The sequence below is a fragment of the Cupressus sempervirens genome, chromosome 3 (genome assembly GCF_028749045.1).
Source record: "Cupressus sempervirens isolate cs-2001-9-10 chromosome 3, ASM2874904v1, whole genome shotgun sequence".
Lineage (NCBI taxonomy): Eukaryota > Viridiplantae > Streptophyta > Pinopsida > Cupressales > Cupressaceae > Cupressus > Cupressus sempervirens.
The window spans coordinates 624,472,230-624,491,526 of record NC_143120.1 but is presented as its reverse complement, the minus strand read 5'-3'; the positions used below and the strand labels follow the sequence as shown (position 1 = coordinate 624,491,526).

At 30.9% G+C, this 19,297-nt stretch overlaps 1 non-coding gene across 1 annotated transcript; it reads left to right on the top strand.

Moving 5' to 3' along the window:
* Positions 1–336: 336 nt before the first annotated feature.
* Positions 337–408, top strand: TRNAD-GUC (transfer RNA aspartic acid (anticodon GUC)). Its single transcript has one exon. It is a non-coding gene; the product is annotated as a tRNA-Asp (tRNA).
* Positions 409–19,297: the final 18,889 nt, after the last annotated feature.

The following is a 19,297-nucleotide window of genomic DNA, read 5'->3' as shown; positions in this document are numbered from 1 at the left end:
ACTTTCCATCATCGCTGCAATTCTCCTCCTATAACCAAATCTATTCAATCGAAATACATATTGCAAATCGCTACTTAAAAAAAGAACAATTTACAAAGAATCAAAGCTAAAACGATAACCATTCTTGCGTGAAATTGTAAATTATTAACAAATCCTTACCAAGAATGGTTTACGGACACACTGACTTTCATTTTGCAATATACATGCCTCTTTAAAATTACAGAAGAGAAATGAACAAATTGACAGGAAGAATAATACAAAGTATATATAATGTTTATTTCCCATTCAGGTGCTGACAAAAATAGATCTTGATTGCTCAACACAAAAATCGATTAAGTCGTTGTAGTATAGTGGTGAGTATTCCCGCCTGTCACGCGGGTGACCCGGGTTCGATCCCCGGCAGCGGCGAAATTTTGTATGCATCACTTGTTTTATGGCGAAAAATACATCATCCGGCTAAACAAAAATGCAATGGTCAAAGTTTCATTTTATTTTTTCAAAGCCCTTTATTATTTCTTTTGAAAAAATCTTATCATTCGGCTAAACAAAAATGCAATGGTCAAAGTTTCATTTTATTTTTTCAAAGCCCTTTATTATTTCTTTTGAAAAAATCTTAGTATTTAACATGGGTGATTTATATCATTATCATTGACGTTGGCTTCACATTTACTTGTTCTTCAATGTATATCAATACTTGTTCTTTTGTAGTAGAAAAAAAATTGTGGTGTCAAGACAATATTTAATATCTTATTAGAGATAAAGCATAAATTATCCTACATTCGATTATATGAGTTCAAACATGATTGGCCAAAAGAAGACAAAATTAAAAACTTTAAATGAAACCTACTTCTTCTAAAGAAATCTTCCCCTAAAATTTATTTGATAACAAACTAAGACTTGTAAATGTATAGAAATAAGAGAACTACTAGATTAGAACATGCAAAAAACAACCTTGAGATTCATTGGTGCAATGAAAGAAAAATAATGAGTTGTATATAGAACAAAATATTTTTTTTCCATTTACAATAGCAAAAATGAGATGGATTTTTCAACACAAATCTTTTGTATGCTAAAACTTATAACTGGGGAGACAACTAAGCTTTTAGTGCTAACAAATAAACTATAAATTATAAATTCTAGGCAAATATATGGAATGTAACTTTTTGGAAGCAAACTTCACCCAAGTTTACTTAGGTTTGGCAAGAAACCAGTAACTTAAGCATATCACAAAAGTACCACCAAACACTAAAGAGAAATCAAGAGGCACAATTAAGAGATTCGATGTGGGGGCATCCTGGGTGTAAAGGCAAGCTTGTGTCACGCAAAAATATTTCTATTTCTACTTTTCTTGCTTTTGTGTTTTTAATAAGGGTTATTCCCATACAAAGTTTCTCTTTGAGGGAGATTGCTAATTTCAATAAATTGGCATTATGTGCTTAGATTGTTCTAATCTCATTTCTGGAGGTTCATCTTTAACATATCAGCCTGGCAAATGAGTTTTTTGTTATATCATATGTATTGATGCAATTAGTGCAAATTTTTGGTATGAATTTTGGCTATCCAAACTTCAAGTCCAATAATAAAGGCCTAAATGGCTCTTAAATGAGATGAAACCTTAACTAATAGATGCTTGTGTGGTCACCCACTATTGATTGTTAGTCAAGGACTCCAGAGTGTGGTTATAATAGCCCATCAGGTCAACGATTTGCTAGTGGGAGCATCCTGGGTGTAAGGGCAAGCTTTCATCACCCAAAAATATTTATATCTCCAATTTTCTTGCTTTTGTGTTTTTAATAAGGGTTTTTCCTATACAAAGTTTCTCTTTGAGGGAGATTGCTAATTTCAATAAATTGGCATTATGTGCTTGGATTGTTCTAATCTCATTTGTGGAGGTTCATCTTTGACATATCAGCCTGGCAAATGAGTTTTCTTGTTATATCATATGTATTGATGCAATTAGTGCAAATTTTTGGTATGAATTTTGGCTATCCAAACTTCAAGTCCAATAATAAAGGCCTAAATGGCTCTTAAATGAGGTGAAACCTTAACTAATAGATGCTTGTTTGGTCACCCACTATTGATTGTTAGTCAAGGACTCCAGAGTGTGGTTATAATAGCCCATCGGGTCAACGATTTTCTAGTGGGAGCATCCTGGGTGTAAGGGCAAGCTTTCATCACCCAAAAATATTTATATCTCTAGTTTTCTTGCTTTTGTGTTTTTAATAAGGGTTTCTCCTATACAAAGTTTCTCTTTGAGGGAGATTGATAATTTCAATAAATTGGTATTATGTGCTTAGATTGTTCTAATCTCATTTGTGGAGGTTCATCTTTGACATATCAGCCTGGCAAATGAGTTTTCTTGTTATATCATATGTATTGATGCAATTAGTGCAAATTTTTGGTATGAATTTTGGCTATCCAAACTTTAGGTCCAGCAATAAAGGCCTAAATGGCTCTTAAATGAGGTGAAACCTTAACTAATAGACTCTTGTGTGGTCACCCACTATTGATTGTTAGTCAAAGACTCCAAAGTGTGGTTATAATAGCCTATCGGGTCAACAACTTGCTAGTTATGGTTGTCAAAAAGTGGACCCATCCTAAAATGTCATTTGTAAGTTGTCTTGAGTTGATCTTATGTAATATAAGTCTAATGAAATGATATAATATGAGGTTGGTCGGCCTCAAGAGTTAGGGCTTAGTGTCTAGAACCTTCTCGGACAATAAAATGTGCCTATATAAGCAATGCTCATATGTTGTTTAGGGCAATTCTAAGTGATAGTCGATGCTCTGTCTTGTAGATTGTTGTAAGGAAGACGTCCATATGAGGTTGTATATTGTAGTTTTGTAATTCTGTGCATTTGCAATGATAATAAGAAACTCATATTTTGTTCTCAGAATTTATGTTGTTCTCTTTTTCTGTCATTTATCATAATATTAGAATAGCACCCTTCATCCAAATTCAAAAAACAAAGTTTTACTAAGCTTAAAAAAAACCATCCAAACTAATATTAAGATGGTTTTAAAAATTGCAAGGATGTATACTTTATCACAGTTTTCTTCTTGAAAAATGTTCAGAAACTAGTAGAAGTTTCTCAACCAAACTAAGATGGTTTAGAGAATTTCAAGGATGTATACTTCATCACAATTTCTCATTGAAAAATGATCATAAACTACTAGAAGTTTCTCAATAGAAAACTACATTAAAAAACAAACAAAAATGGATGAGACGATTATTTTGGATGACAGTGGGATTGCCTAAACACAACACACAGTGGGATTGCTTGAGTGTGAGAATCAAAGTTGTACTGTAAGGACGCTGAAATGATGGGAGTATTGTGCAACTGAAACGATGGTGCCAGACGTATTGACAAATGGAGTGTGAAGAGATACGTTTGAGTTTATTAAGCAGCGTTACTTTCAAGATCTGATAAAATTAGACGCTTGGAAACTAAAATAGAGATTTACTTTCAAGGTGTGATGAAATTGTCATTTATCTTTTAAAAGAAGTGGTAATACCATTTTGATCCCACATTGTTCGTGATTTTGTAGAAATAGATAGTCAATATCCAGAATCATAAACAATTCAAAGAAGACAGGGCAATGAGGAAAATAGACACATGAGTGTTAGAGTTCTCTCCGAAAAGCAGACTATACGAAAGCTGATATAGTGAAATCTGAGCCCCTTTCAAAAGTTTGATGGTTAAAATTTACATTTTATTTAGATATACGAACAGATATGGAGATATGGTATTAAGATCAATGTTTCTAGTTTCACTTCAAATTATTAGTCCCGCTTATACAAGAGACTTATGTATGGACTGTTTATTTGTGGTAGACTTCTACTTTTAAACATCACACAGTAAGCTTGGAAATAGTAAGTTAATTTTAAGAATTTAATACCTTTTATCGTAAGAAACAAGTTTTATACAGCATGACATCACAATCAACCAGATAACACTAAAATTCCTATTTTGCACTGAAATAATTCTTTCAATTTCTTTGATTTATTTCAGCAGACCTCATTTCGTGATTGAAGGTATAGTCTATTATTGACTGCATTTATCATATTCAATGAGAATGTCAAATGTTGAAGATCTCGATAATAACTTGTATGTACTAATATGCTCGATTTTCAGCAATTTGTCAGGTTGGAGATCAGTTGCTGACTGTTTTAGCTGTCGGAATCTTTAACTGAATATTTTAAAGTTTTCCCCTGGTCGTTTCTTTCAGAGAACTTCAGGCAAATTTGATGTTGCTAATTATTCAAGAAGCTTTCAATTGTATTACATAAGGAGGGGAAAGGATTGGTTGACCAGACATTTTTTTAAAGGACATGGCTATCCTTCTTATAAATTAAACTATTGATTAAATTTTGAAAAAATGAAAACATTATGAATTTTTTTGAAATTTTCAACATTTGATCTTCATGATCTGCATATTTTGTGATTGAAAAAAACAAAATTTTTGAGAAAATTTTATTGTGTTTTCGTAAATCTGAAAAAGAATCATGTTTGACTTTTTTCCTCTTTGGTGCATTGTGTCCTATTTTAAAGGTAATGTCAGTTATTTCTAGGAGTTGCGAGTGTAGTGAACATATTACAAATCATTAAATGATGCATTTGTCTCTACATGTGCTAGATTTTTTCTCACTTGCAATGATGCTTATAATTTTTCGTAGAAAGAGTGGGTGCTTTAAACTCATTTCCACTTTTAGCTCCTAAGTACAAGGAAGATTAAGAATGCTCCATTTATATTTTCATGTACCCTTAATTGTCTATATTATTTAGGGTTAATTCCAAGAAACTAAGGGTTTAGTAGTTTCTCTTTCAAGATGTGTAGTTCAAAAAGCTTAGATGTTAAACGTTGGGGAAGAGCTGACCCAAGAGGTTCTCCCACTTAGCATGGTTCAGCTCTTATATGAATTCCATTGTCTCAAAACACTCAAGTAGTATGAAGTGAAGATTTCTTACTAAGCCTACTAGGACCCTAAACACTTCCATCTTATTGGCAAACAAATAGTTTTATTAGGAGTTATCAAGTACATTGATTTTATGTAAGACCCCTTCCATGGTACCCTATTATAAATCTTAATAACACAAATATGGCCAGAACTAGGAAGCGTAAGGGAAGAAATGCCATGTTTCTGTCTTTAAAGTATTAGAATGTGAATTACATATCGTTACCATACGCCTTATGACAAAACAATGGTAAGAAGGTTTGGGATCTAAGTATGTCATGGTTGACATTTTCCTTATCTATAATGAACCTAAGATCTCAGTTAGACTGATGTATATATTTTAGTTATTGTCATACTAAGTACCTTATTCAAAATTACACTAGGTTGATAAGCTAAGACCTGTGGAATAAAGGCTCGAGATGTCATGTAACTTAGAAACTACATCGATGGGTTCATGATAAGATGAATCAACACCCACTCTTGTGAATAATATTAATAGTCTTAAGATGAAGATTGTTATCAAATTTGGATAAAGGTCTACATGGTAGAACTCAATATGATGTAATGTAATAAGTAAATTAGGTGGATATCTTGGTAATTATAAGGAAATATTTTATGGACCAATAAAGTATAATCAAATTATTCTATGTTGGATTTTTAAACTATGTGACATGGCTATGCAAACATCTTGTTATCTAAAATAATTGATACACTTTATAACGTATTATCTCATAGTGATAATAGGATATTGTTAGCAACCAAACTATAGTTAACTGAATCAAAGGATATTAGTTTAGATGTTTACATTCTGATACATTCTAATAATTTTGACCTAAAATATGTATTGGGAACTAATCTTCATGTTGGTTGATTTAATAGTATAGATTTAACATTTCATCATTATGATAGGAAATGAATTAGGATGTGGTTCAAAATGCTAGTTGATCTTTTGATTTGATATTAATGCCGATATGCATATTTTGATACCTTAATGTTTGGAATGATTTTTATATGAAAATGATTAGAAAAAGAAAGGTTAATTATGAAAATTTGAATATGTTGATTTTGGAAATGTTAAAATTGTCATGAATCTATACACATGTATTTTTATATGATTGTCATTAGACTATTGATGCTCGAGTTTAGTGTGCAAGCAATTGAACCATGGAATTTGATTGGAGAAACAAGGTCCAAACTTATGTGGACATAGTTTAGCCAAGGCAAATCTTTGGAAGATTCAAAAGTCTCATTGTGATGTGCTTATTTCATCAACGCAAGTTTGCATGTGTGTAGAAAATCTAATTTCATAAATACATTAGGAACATGTCATGGTGATGTGTAATGTGTTTCAAATGTGTCACTTGACACTTGTGATATTTTTTATGTTAATGACATGTCACCTAGGGTTTTGGTCATGGCAACACTTAACCTTACACTAATTGTTTTTCAAAAGATTTAAAAAAATCCACTTGGAGAAAGGATAAGATGGCTCACCATCAAAGGGAATTTCGAATTCAAACTTGACAAGGATTTTAGAGGGTCAATAGGTGGTCCCAAAATGCCTTTTTTTGTGAAAATAAGCTACCCATATGTTAGCATAACATATTAATGGCCTAAATTTGACCATTTTATTGCTTAGCTAGCCTAGGGGACTCCTTTACCAATGCATTCTTCCACCAATTCAAAAATTGATTTGTCACATGAGTTCTTCCCCATGTTTCCACTAAGTCAAAATTAAAAAACTTGAGGAAGGACAAGGTTGTAAGAGGTAGTAGCTTGATGTTTTTGCCAAAATAGCTAGTGGGATAGCCTTTTTAGGGAGACTTGGACAAACTAGTGGTGTGTTCACCCACTCTCTAAGTTTAGAGACAATTAGCATTTGGGAGGAAGCTAAGGAAATAGGGAACTCTTCAAGAACTTTCATTTGCCATTAGCTTGGACGAAGGTTGGTGTAGATTTCATGACCCTTATTGCACTTGTTCATTGTGTAGAATACTTGTTCATATTGTGAATGGAAATATGTAATATATGTGGTGTTGTGTTTGTTGTTATGTGTAAATGTTGTGATGAAATTCTCTTGCATTTTCTCTTGATTTTGGGTATGAGATGTTTATGCGTGTGAAGGCTTCACTCATCCTAAGAGGAAAGAGATGCCTTGGGTGAAGGGGTTAGTTGGGCTCAACAATGTAGTTGAAAAAATCTTATCTTGAAGAGAAAATAGTTTTTTCATCGAGTATGGGCTCCTTGAAGCCATATGTCTTCTTTGTTATGGGAGGTATAAGTGTATTTTGATAGGCTTGAGGAGGCATTTGTATAATGGAAGGTATAAATGTATTGATGTGATGAGGAGGATGTATTTGATAGCCTTGAAGAGGCATTATGCAATTGTAGATGTATATGTATATATGGATATGGCATTCTTCTCCTTGGAGAGCCCACCTTAGCCCATTGTTTCATGATTTCAATGGTGAATCATTGTATTAAACCTTGGAGGGATTGTAAATGTATTGTGATGTTGAGTTTTGTATACATTGTGAAATGTTTGAGTGTAACCTGTTTGAGTCTTATTTGCCCTACTTGATGGGTGGCTTCTTAGAAGCCTAGGCTGGGAGGTGAGCCTCCATGGTTCTTGGTTTGTTCTTTTGCAAGTTTGTGAGGATGAGATCTATGAAGAAGTTAGGGTTCTGCCCTTTGCATTGTAAAAGAATCAAGTTTTTTGTTGAAGTATCATGTATTTGAAGAAGTCAATCCTACCCATGTCATTTGTAATGTGTTGAGATGTAAAAATCTCCATTGGGGATTTATGTATTGTGAGAAGGATTTACATCCTATTGTTTATTAATGTGATTGTGTAAATTGAGATTGAATATTATGCATATAGTCAGCATTGTAAGAGTAATATCGTATCATCTTCCTAGTTGTGTAGGAAGGAAAGAAATAGTTTCAAGTGTAAAGGGATATCCATTGTTGTTTTGTGTAATGTGTTGTAAAGGAGGATGTTCATTTAAATGTGTATTATTGTGAATATAGTCTTGTGAAAAGGGACAAAGGAATTTGGGATATGATTATAAGTATTTGTATGGAAACATTTAATGTTATGCATTTAGTTTTATTAAAATAGAAGGATTGACTTATCATAGAAGATTTAATATTATAGTTACATTAAGATGGAAGGATTTACTTATCATGATGGACATAAATGAGACATAAATGTAATTCATTGTAATAGCCATTATCTTTTTACTCAAGGGATGATCTAGTTGAGTTCATAGTTGATCTTGTTCAAAAGCATTACAAGGGTTGGATTCATAGTTGCAAGTGATTAGTGTGTACAAGTTCTTGAGGTTCAATGGTTAACCTTAAATTATTGCAATAGGCTCTAATAGAGTTTTCAATTGATTCATTTAGTAGAATGTTAGTATTAACATAGAACTCCATAACATAACCCCATTTCATGACACAGTACTTTAATTAAGGAAAATAAACTAAGAAGTTATTGCACAAGAATACATGAGAAAACAAAACAAAGTCTGGAAGTGAGCATTTTGCTCTCTAGATTTTGTATGGGGATGAGAAAATACCTTACTATCAAATACAGTTCACTAAGATGTTCAAAAGGAATATTTCTCAAAAACTTCAAAATAAAAAATCAATAAAATAATAAAAGCTCTTGAGAATAAAATCTAAACAATCACCTTAAAATATATTGATGTGATATGATATGCATGTGAAAATAACATGATAGTCATGTACCTAATAAAGTGACCTAACAATCTTGTTTAAAAAATAAACAAGAGCTCTATTCAGAGCAATAGTCCTTTCTTATTATAAAAATTTAAAAGTAGAAAAATTATTAGATATAGTGTTCATTTGTTTTATATATTTGCAATTGAACAGTTTTCTATGTGATTTTTTATTTGGTTTTTTTGACAAGTCTGAGTTAGAAATAAGTTGTAGAATTTTTTTTGCCAAGCCTGAGTCAGAAATAAGTTATGGAAGTTTAGTAATTATAATACAAAGACATCATAGATTTTGTGCAAAATTAAATAAATTAATATTTCCAATCAACTAACTAAGTTGTTGAGTATGTGTATGGCTGGAAAGTGTTTTCTGTACATATAATAAGCATCATCTTTACAGTTAAATCCTCTTATTCATATCCGAAAAAATTCTAGTATCTACAAAGATCTATATTGGAGTAAAATCGATGGAAGAATTTATTGAAAGTTTAATTGTTTATTTAATGATACTAAAAATCATTAAGGAGATTTGAGTTGAGTTATTATAGAATATTGCAAATTGATTTTCCTATATTTGAGTGAAAAAAATATATTTGAGATTTTTTAAAATTGTATGATCAAGTTGTCAAAATATTCCTTCATTTTGCAGTTTACATGGATGATAGATCTACAATAAGAGAAAATTCAATAGCACCTTGGTGGCATTTTTCTATTATAGAAGTGAGAAATCAAACCCAAGCATGAAATATACATGCTTTCCTTATAAATGAAATAATGTATAAATTTTAAAATAAAAAGATTAAATATAAATTCTTAAAGAAAATAGAATAGAATAATCAACAACTAAAAGATATGCAATTATAATGTTAATCTGCAAATTGAAATCAAATCTCTTGTCTACTTAAGAGATTCCTTGGTCATAGATTTAATGCAAAAAAAATCACCCATTAAAAGAATTGAGTTTTTCCTTTTGGCAAATCTAATACACTTCCCATATATCTAAGCTTTTGGATATTTATGCACATTATTTTAATTTAATTGTAACTTTGATTATTGGATATATTCTTATCAAAGGAACAGTGCAATTTAAAATTGCCTTTTTAGAGATTTTGAGTTTGGCCTTTTCCTAGTCTTACTCGCAATTTTTGTATAATAAGCTTCTTGTTATTTTTGCAATGTATTTTAATTTAATAGTAACTATATTATTTCACTTATTTTGATAGAAGGGTCCTCATGGTGTTCATAGGAGGAGAAATAAAGCCCAAGAAAGGTTATGTTTTTGTGTGTGGGGAGCTCAAGATGCCTACTGTAAAAATATAGATGATCTTTCTTAGACATTGCTACTAATAATTGTATCATATTATGTGATGAGAAACTTGTAGCTTTTGAAAGCTGAGGATAGGTACGGGAAATACTCAATAGATAATCTTGCTTAAACATTGCTTAGACATGCTTGCTCTGTTTAATCTTCTTCCGATGAAGAGTGAATTTGTCAAGAAAATGACTATAGATATATTTAAATATTTATATTTATAAAAAAATGGTGACAAGGAAGCTTGGGAATGAAAATTGGTCATTATACCTATATAATGCCAACTAGATTGAAGCTTGTAATTGGGGAATAAAGACATAATTGAAGCTTGTAATTTGGGAAATAAAGATAGTATTGAAGCTTGTAAATTGGGGAATAAGATAGTAAAAGGCGTCCGAGTCCTCAAATGTTTGAGTCCTCAAATTTTGGGCTCATCGACTATGTTGAGACAACCTAGATTTTTTAAAAAAATGGGCATTTTCTTATAGAAATCTGAAATAGACAGGGGCCAATGTTTAGTTCAATGGATTATTACTATACTAGTCAATTGAATTGGTAGAGAGTGACTTTGGGTTGCTTCCTTCCCAAATAGTAGCCCTTGCAAAGTGAAGGCTAAAAGCTAGGTTTTAACTTGTTTTCGCTCTAAATTGAAGGCTAGCTCACATATATAAATTCTAAAGCTTATTATCAAAATTAAAAAAATAGTAGAATCCTTTGGATCCAAATCCCTATAACTTGTTTTCACACAAAAATTTCAAAGCAAAGAGTAGATTTTTCATTATCAATACTTTAAATTAAAAAAATAATTTTCAAAAGAGGGAATAAAAGTTTGCAAGGTTTACAATAGATTTAGAATCATAACAAATTCAATACAAATTGTATAGAAAAATTATAGAAAAGAATACAATAATTCACATGGATGTTGTTCACATGAAGATTTAGTGTAGTTTATCATCTACTAAAATATGACACAAATAATGTCTTAAAAAATGGGCAGTCTGTTTTAGTAATGCATTTATGAATGCATGTTGCAGTCTTAAACATAGCATTAAGAAAGCCTTAAAACTTGTGCAACTGGCACCTACAAAGTACATGTATAAATTAAAAATTCATTTCATATGAAGACTAAATTTGAAAAAAATTTACTTGAAAATGGTGGCTATGTTGAAAGTCACTAACCCCAAAAATATAATGCTTGTAAAACTTTAGCACATGTCAGATTTGTAAAAATCTCTATTTGCCCACCACTTGGAAATCTAGAGCTGCACCTTATTTATTACACATATATCCAAACATTCCATCATAATTGTTAGATTCAAAACTAGAGCACAAAAATATTTAAGAAAAATCCTAAAATTGACGAGCATAATTTTTTCAAGTAAGTTTAAAGAAAATTATAATTTTACCAATTAGAACAACAAAAATCAAAGGAAAAGCTTATTAACAATTATTCAGACTTTTCTTATAAATTTGTGGAAAAACCTAAAGAATTTGAAGCCTTTATTTAACCAAAATTTAGTTCAGAATTGCGGAGTTCTCTTCCAGGAGTTTCTTAATTGAGGATTAATCCTTTTCTAGAAATTTCTTCTACTCATTTCATAAAACATTATAAACTTATAAGATAAAAAATCATGCTCCTTTCTGATTGATTAAGTAGATCAGGTTTTCAAATTTGCAAATGAAAAAGAATTAAATCACCAGGAATTTTTCCAACATGGAATAAGAAAATTACAAAAATAAAAGAAAAAAGAATTATTATAAACTATAGAATAAACTATAGAATAAAATGTTTACACAATTTTCAAAATAACTATTAATTAAAAATGGGAAAGTGAAAACATTGGTGGGACCAAGGGTTAGTGTTTTCACTAGTGTCGCACTGGAAAACAACTATGCGCATCGACCTTAGGTTGCACAAACTGAACCCAGACTATGCCTTCACCATTGCTAATGTTAATAGGCTTGTTCGGAACCCAAGTCAAGCCCAACTTTGTTTTGCCTCATCGTAATCCCAAGACTAGAAGAATACATGATAGACACTAAATCATCTGATCCAACCTCACACATAACACATAGGACTCACCATGATAGGTTGACACGAGGTTCAGTACGCAAAGACTAATAAGTGAAATTTTTTTTGACAAAGTGGTGGTAATATGATGCTTTTGATGCAAAAGGTTTCTGATTTGACCAGTTTAAAAATTAAAAGGATTAAAATAAAATAAATTAAAATCAATTTAGGAAGGTAGTTGGAGTTCTAATTAAATTTTTTATTTCTATCAAAACTCTTGAATTCTCATATATAGAGCATATTTTCCATAGGATTCATATTGTACTTTGGAATATTGTCATAGTAATTAATTAGGGACACTTCATTGGTATCAAAGCATCAATTTTTCCAACCTGTGGATGAAATTATTGAATGCATGCAAATGGGCCAGAGAATTTGAGGGCTCTAAAGAGAGAAAGATTGGCAGTTAAACAAACACATTGCCTTTATACAATAGAAAAAGAGGACAAATTACCTACTCCTCCAAATGATACAACAAATGAATGTCACTTTAAATATCACCAAATCCACAAAATTTGATAGGGGAAGGAAGTAACTCAAATGGCCCAAGCGATCACAACAGAGCTTCACCTAGATTAGCAGACTATTTCACTCCACCTTTTTATTGAAGATGCTCCACCTAATTTTGAAGAGCATAAATCAAAATGCCAATATCTGCATGACTTATAAAAGTACTAATGTGTAGTTATCCAAACCTATAATCAAAGTAGAAACAATTGAGTAGAATCAAAGGTCCCAAAAATTTGCACAAGGAAATGTGTCTCATTCTAAGTAAATAAAAAGAAGTCCTTCGATATCAATTAACACGGTTATTAGTTTCTAATTGTCTCATCGATTCTATCATGGATGTTATCCTTGTCTTTCAGAGAGATTGCCAAAATAGAAAAATACTATTACAAGGATAATGTACTCTAAAAAAAGTTACTTATCAAATATCATTTATCGAACCACAAGAGAGACATGAACACATCAATCTAGAGAAATGAGAGATTCCGCTTTATGCTCTTAGAATACTCATGATAGCATTTAACTATAAATAAAAAAAGGTGACACTCAGATTACTTAACACTCAAATTACTTTAGCATGGTATACTTATGGAATAACTTGTATGAACTTCCAAACAATTGTATACTACAAAGAATTTATGCATATACATTGGCATTTAGCATCAATTCCTGCTCACAATCTATCACTAAAGAGAGAGTGGATAAACTTTGGATGTAAATTTGAAAACAAAATTTTCATATTGGAGATGCCAAATATCCTATAACACATGTCCTAAATTGTGTGTGTGTGTTTGTAGGACATGTTTACACCTTATGACCCTCCACACATGGATTTTTTTTTGAAATAAATAGTGAAAATAAGCAGAAATCGGGAGCTTTAATATCACGAAGGACCAAAAACTTAAGGTCTGTCTCAATTTTGTGGTAGCCACTGTCACTTGAAAAGGGGGAAAAATCACAGTAGATCAAATCTGATATGATATCTTTCTTGCTCCAATGTTGTTGGAATGGAACGGGGACAAGAAAAAACATTGATCTCAAGACTTCTAAGTAGAAAAATGGGTCTTTTGATGAAGCTCTGCAAATTGCAGGTTACATTCATAATGAGCATAGTGAGTTGAATTTCATTGCCTTAATTGTAAAAGAACCAATATCACACTCTTTTATAGATACAACTTAGGACATTCAATTTTCCAATATATTAGGAAAGGTTATGGAAGACTTGTGCAACATCTAAATTAACTATATCTATCTACCCCACTTGATATATAAACTCATGATAGTGACTTCTCTCATCCACCTTCACTGATCGTTATGTCATTTATTCTTACAAAAGCTCTTCACTATAACACAAATTCTAAAATAATTATAACTGCTACCAAAATTTAAATTCTTCATGTTTGAAAGTGAACAACCCACATTTGTCATTTTAAAATAGGGCTCGAAAGGATTGCCTTATTGCTCCAAGGATTAAAAAATAAAATAAAATTTAACCTTTCATTGAGATTGGGAAGTTGGCAAGGACTGTCAAATTTAAGATTAGTTTTTTACCTATTCATTTGTATCGAGAGACCTAATTATAATGATGCAAGGGATGTAATTTCTATAAAGAAAATTTTGAAGAGAGAAACCCCTACTTTTATAGCACCAAAAGAATAATCTACCTCACCCTACCAAAGATCCTATTAAAAAATTCAATTTTAAGCCCAAACTCAAAATTCAAGATTTATTTGTAAACTTGTTTCACATAATCATCTGCTACCTAATCAATTTACAAATAAGCCATGACATATATGGCCTTCTTTACAGTTTGAAGATTCCAATTTTCAGTCTAGCGTCACGAGGATGAAACCATAGAATGTAAAACAAGTAATCCTCTTTAAAATTGGTACTGACAAACTAAAGAAAAATGGGATAAAGTGAAATTTAGTTTATGGATTTAATCCTTCACTAAATATTATAAGATTCAATATATCCTTTGATATTGAACAAAGGGGTCCTTTCCATCTCAGTAGATCACTTGCAAACCTATTAAATGCATTTATATTGAGCTCCCTTAACAAGCCATTACATCATACAAATTTTATCGAATTGCTTGTCAAAGTTTAGAACCAAATAGAGGGAGATTGATATTTTCTAGGTCAAAATCAAATGGGTAGTTGATCTCCATTTGATCAATGATATAAAAATGCAATTGATCAAACCTCAACCCAAAACAAAGAAATAAAATATCATTCTTTGTGTATAAGAAGAAGAAACAAAAAAATACAATATATTCAAGAGATAGAGTAGGGATAAACATGCATTACTAGTTGATTCATGCAACTAAATGTAGACGACCACCACTAAAATTGTCACTGTAAAGGCCATTTAGTAAACTGTGCATGCTGAAGTGGTGGACTCCAAAATCAGCGCTTCCCCACATCCACTTCACTCCCCCCGCAAACCACACAAAACCTGCCCATCCTCTTCCTCCTCTTTGTTGCTCCTCTTTCTATGTAGTCTACATGCAAGATGACACTTAGAAAGCTTCTAGTAATGACACCTTTACTTTTATTTTGTTAAAATTTTCTACATGAAAAATAGAAAAGACTACCCTATAAAATTCCAATAGCCAATAGGAAAAAAAGAATTTATACTTTCAATCTGTATTTAATTTGGGATTTTCTAAAATACTATAGTTTTAACTATGATTTTTCCATCTTTCTCAGTTTCCAAAAAAGCAACTAATATTAGAGAAGCAAGTGAAAACTTTAATCTCCTCTGCCTTTTCGGCAAGGACTAATAATAAATAAACAAAAGGTTTATAGATTATCTATGCCTAAGAAACATCACTATCAAAGGGTGGTTACATACCCTTTTAACTAAAACATATACATCAAATCATTAAGGTTGACCTTGGGGTTGGGGCCCAACCCCCTCTCCATACATTAGACATCTTCCTTGGGTAGCACAAGAGGCATGTAGGGAGAGTATAGGGGACATAAACTCTACCACACTCCACCTCACCTCGGTTAGTGCACAACAGGGATCCCAAACCTATCAACTCCCTCTTGTCATTCGCCAACACCAATGGCTATCTAGGTAGTTCATTCGATTGCACAGATGCCCGCATCCCCCCTTCCCATACCATGTGTTCTGCCATGCCCTAATGATGCAGTCTGTATACCTGCCTGTCGATGCTAACATTAAATGGGCAAAGTCATACTTATTCCGTAGATCTTCTCTCCCAGTGTGTTTCTCCCCAAAATAAAATTAAAGCATGGGCCAAATTATATAAGAGTGAGATTGAAAACATAAAAATGGTAACAATTCTATTTTTTAAGCATACAGTTAACTTTTCTTTCTTTTTTTTTCCTTTTTAAAATTTTGCTTTCTCTTTGCTTTTCTTTTTTAGAATGGTAACTTGCTATGATTCAAAAATTAATTTTTTAAATTACCAAGTCACCAATTCGAAAAAAAATCTTACATAGATTTTCTAGAATATTTTTGAAAACATAACTAACAATAGTAGATGGTAAGTTGTTTTTTCCTTTTTAAATAGGTCATAGACTGACAAGTTTATTTGAAAACATAGAGAAATTTTAATGTGAGTCATTTAATAAATTAGTTTAACATTATTTGCATTAATAAATTTTAATTAGTATTATTATTATTATTTTTTGAGATTAATGATTGTTATGCATTGACTCGATTAAGAAGCTCACAAGTTGTCGTCGTGTTATAGGCTCCTAATTTAACTTCTTAATATTATTTTCATTAATAGATATTATTAGAATTATGATTACAATTAATTTTATCTGTAATAATTAATTTAACTCAATATTATTTTTATTAATGAATTATAATTAGTGTCATAATTGATGTTATCTTCTAGGTTTTGAGTTAGTGTTTGCTTAAAGTTTAGTATTGAGTAAAGATTATAATGTGTTAGGTTTTTATTAGTGTATATTTAAATAGAATTTTAATATAATAAAATTTGAGATAGAGAGTGCTATTATGTTTAGGGTCATTGTTTTGAATATGGTTCTTGAGTAAGAGCACAATTCAATAAGTCTTTAATTATAGTTACCACATTGAACTCTAATAGGGTTACAATAAGACCTAGGAATACATGTCAATTAGGGATGAGATTTGAGAAGGTTCCAAATAGTGTTACTAGGGTTGCAATGAAATTCTAATTAAGATTACAACTCATTCAATGTTTATAGTTAGCATTTGAGTTCAATTAGGGTTTGTGTTATGGCTTAATTAGTGCAAAGGTTTGTTCATGTTTAGTATTATGATTACAATTTGGGTTCAAATTAAGAGTAGGGTCATGGTTAAATTAAAATATGGTCAATGCATAATTTTGGTAAGGTTTAGCCTTCATATAATTAGAGTTCAATTAGAGATTGTAATCAATTGGGTTACTTTTTACTTATAGTTAGGATTACAACTGAATTAGGATTAAAGTGGAATTACAATTGATTTTTCTTGCTTGGTTGAGTGGCATGCAAAATTGAATTCTCAAATAAATTGTCTGGAGAGAAAATCCCTTCAAATTGTACTTTAAAGAGTCTTACAAGTTGTTAGTCTCATAGGTGTATCTGTATCTACAAACTTAATTCCTAATTATCCCTTATGAAATAAACTCTACAACTTTACATATCAATACCCAACCTTGGATGTCATATAATCATACGACACAAAAAATAGCCTAGGTGCCACCTTACACCATGTGCAAACGTAGCTGTCAAACTAGAAATGAGGTCCTATCACTATTGTACATTGAACCTAGGAAAGTTTGGAGATGTATGCTCTTTCAATATAATTGTCATGTTCTCCACACAATAATTTACCCCATTCACACAAATATTGTCACCACATAATATGTGTCATATTTTAATCCATTATATAGAAATATAATATCTTAAATATTATTTTATCTCACTTCTGTTTGAGTTGAAATATTTAACCATCATGACCAAGGAAGGGTGAAATTAATATCATTACCTTAGATCACTATCCCTTCCATGCATGTTCACCCTTACACCACCTCAACTCTTAACCAACTCCACCATCCAATTCACTTGCATTCCCTTGGCTAATTTATCTACCTCTTAATTGCCTTATGTATAGGCACAAGTTATTGTAAATTAATCAGATATTCTTAGAAGACCTCTAATTAGACACAACCATATTTCTAAATTCCAATTTGGAATTGAAATATGCTTGAATCCATTGGCTTTGAACAAAAAATATCTTAGGAGAATTATTTATACCCCTTCTCTAAATTTTTCTTCATTGTCCATTATGATCCTAAATGGTTTTTTCAAACACAAGATTAAAATACCTCTAAACCTTAAATGATGTGACCACCTCAACAACATACCTAGTTATTGTTTAATTAAACTCACTTTATTAACTTGAGAAGACTTACTAAATTAGTCTTCTAAATTTGTAGAGTAAAATTAGGAGGTAAGGAAACTAAATGTCCCACTAGAAAAATTAAAACCCACACTAATAAGTAGTGTCTAAATAAATCTTGGACATGTCTTTTGTCTTCGGATAATGTTCAAAATTTACAAATACTTATCCTTCTTCTTGCACCTTGCATGTGTTTTTGGTGTTGCTTCTTCTTAAGGGAATCAAAAAATTTGTTTAGTATTCATGGATCACGTTTGTTGCCCTTTTTTTCCCACTTATGAAAAAAAACACTCCAAGTCAAGTCTTTCACCATAAATTTGTATCTTGTAGTTCATTTTTGGAGCTATTATCAGAGTCCAACATTGACATTAGAACTACCTTTTTTCTCTAGTCTTCCTACTACCTTCTTTAAGTAAGTCTTATCCCAAGGGTTATGTCGAAGTCTATGTCAAGTTGAATTTAACTTCAAATTCAACAAGAGCTTTGATGGAGCTAGAGTCCCTGCCTCTTGTCAAAAGGGGAGGAAGATTTTCTCTGTGTTTAAGACATTTTGTGCCAACAAGGAAATGTAATGACAAAAGTTAGACAATTCATAATTTGTTTTAAAAATAAGCTAAAATTTTTAAAATAACATTCATTCCACATTTTTCACAAGTTCATATTTTCAAAAAGTAATTTTTTTATCTTCTAGAACAAAAATAATGTCTAAACAATATTAATTATCACAATTTTTAGTTTTGAAAATAGTTTTTAAAAATGTTAATATATTTTAAATTATTTTAAAAATTAGTTTTATATAAATCATAATCATTGTAAATTATTAAATTTGATTTTTTATTAAAATATATTATTGCTATTAAGAGTTGTATTGCTTTATATATATATATATATATACATATATATATATATATAGACTTTAGTATATATTAATAAAAAAAGTTTTAAAAAAATTAATTTCTAAATTTAACTTATGTAATAAAATTCTAAAAATCTTAAATTTCTAACATTTATCCTACACCATTCATTTAAACTAGAAAAAAAGTCTTTAAGAGGAGGCAATGCCTATCCAGAATCAAAATTTACCATTAATAAGAGTTTTTAATTAACTAGAAGTTGACAACAATTGTATTTTATTTTAAAATTAACAAACAATTCCTGTCAATGATAGATTGACACCTCCTTGCATAAACAAACCTATAAAAGGGTGGGCATTTGTGGTTGAAAAATATTCAAAATATACAATTATTATTAAGATGCAATGTTTTTCCTATTGCATTTTGAAATTTTGGCTAGTAAGTGCC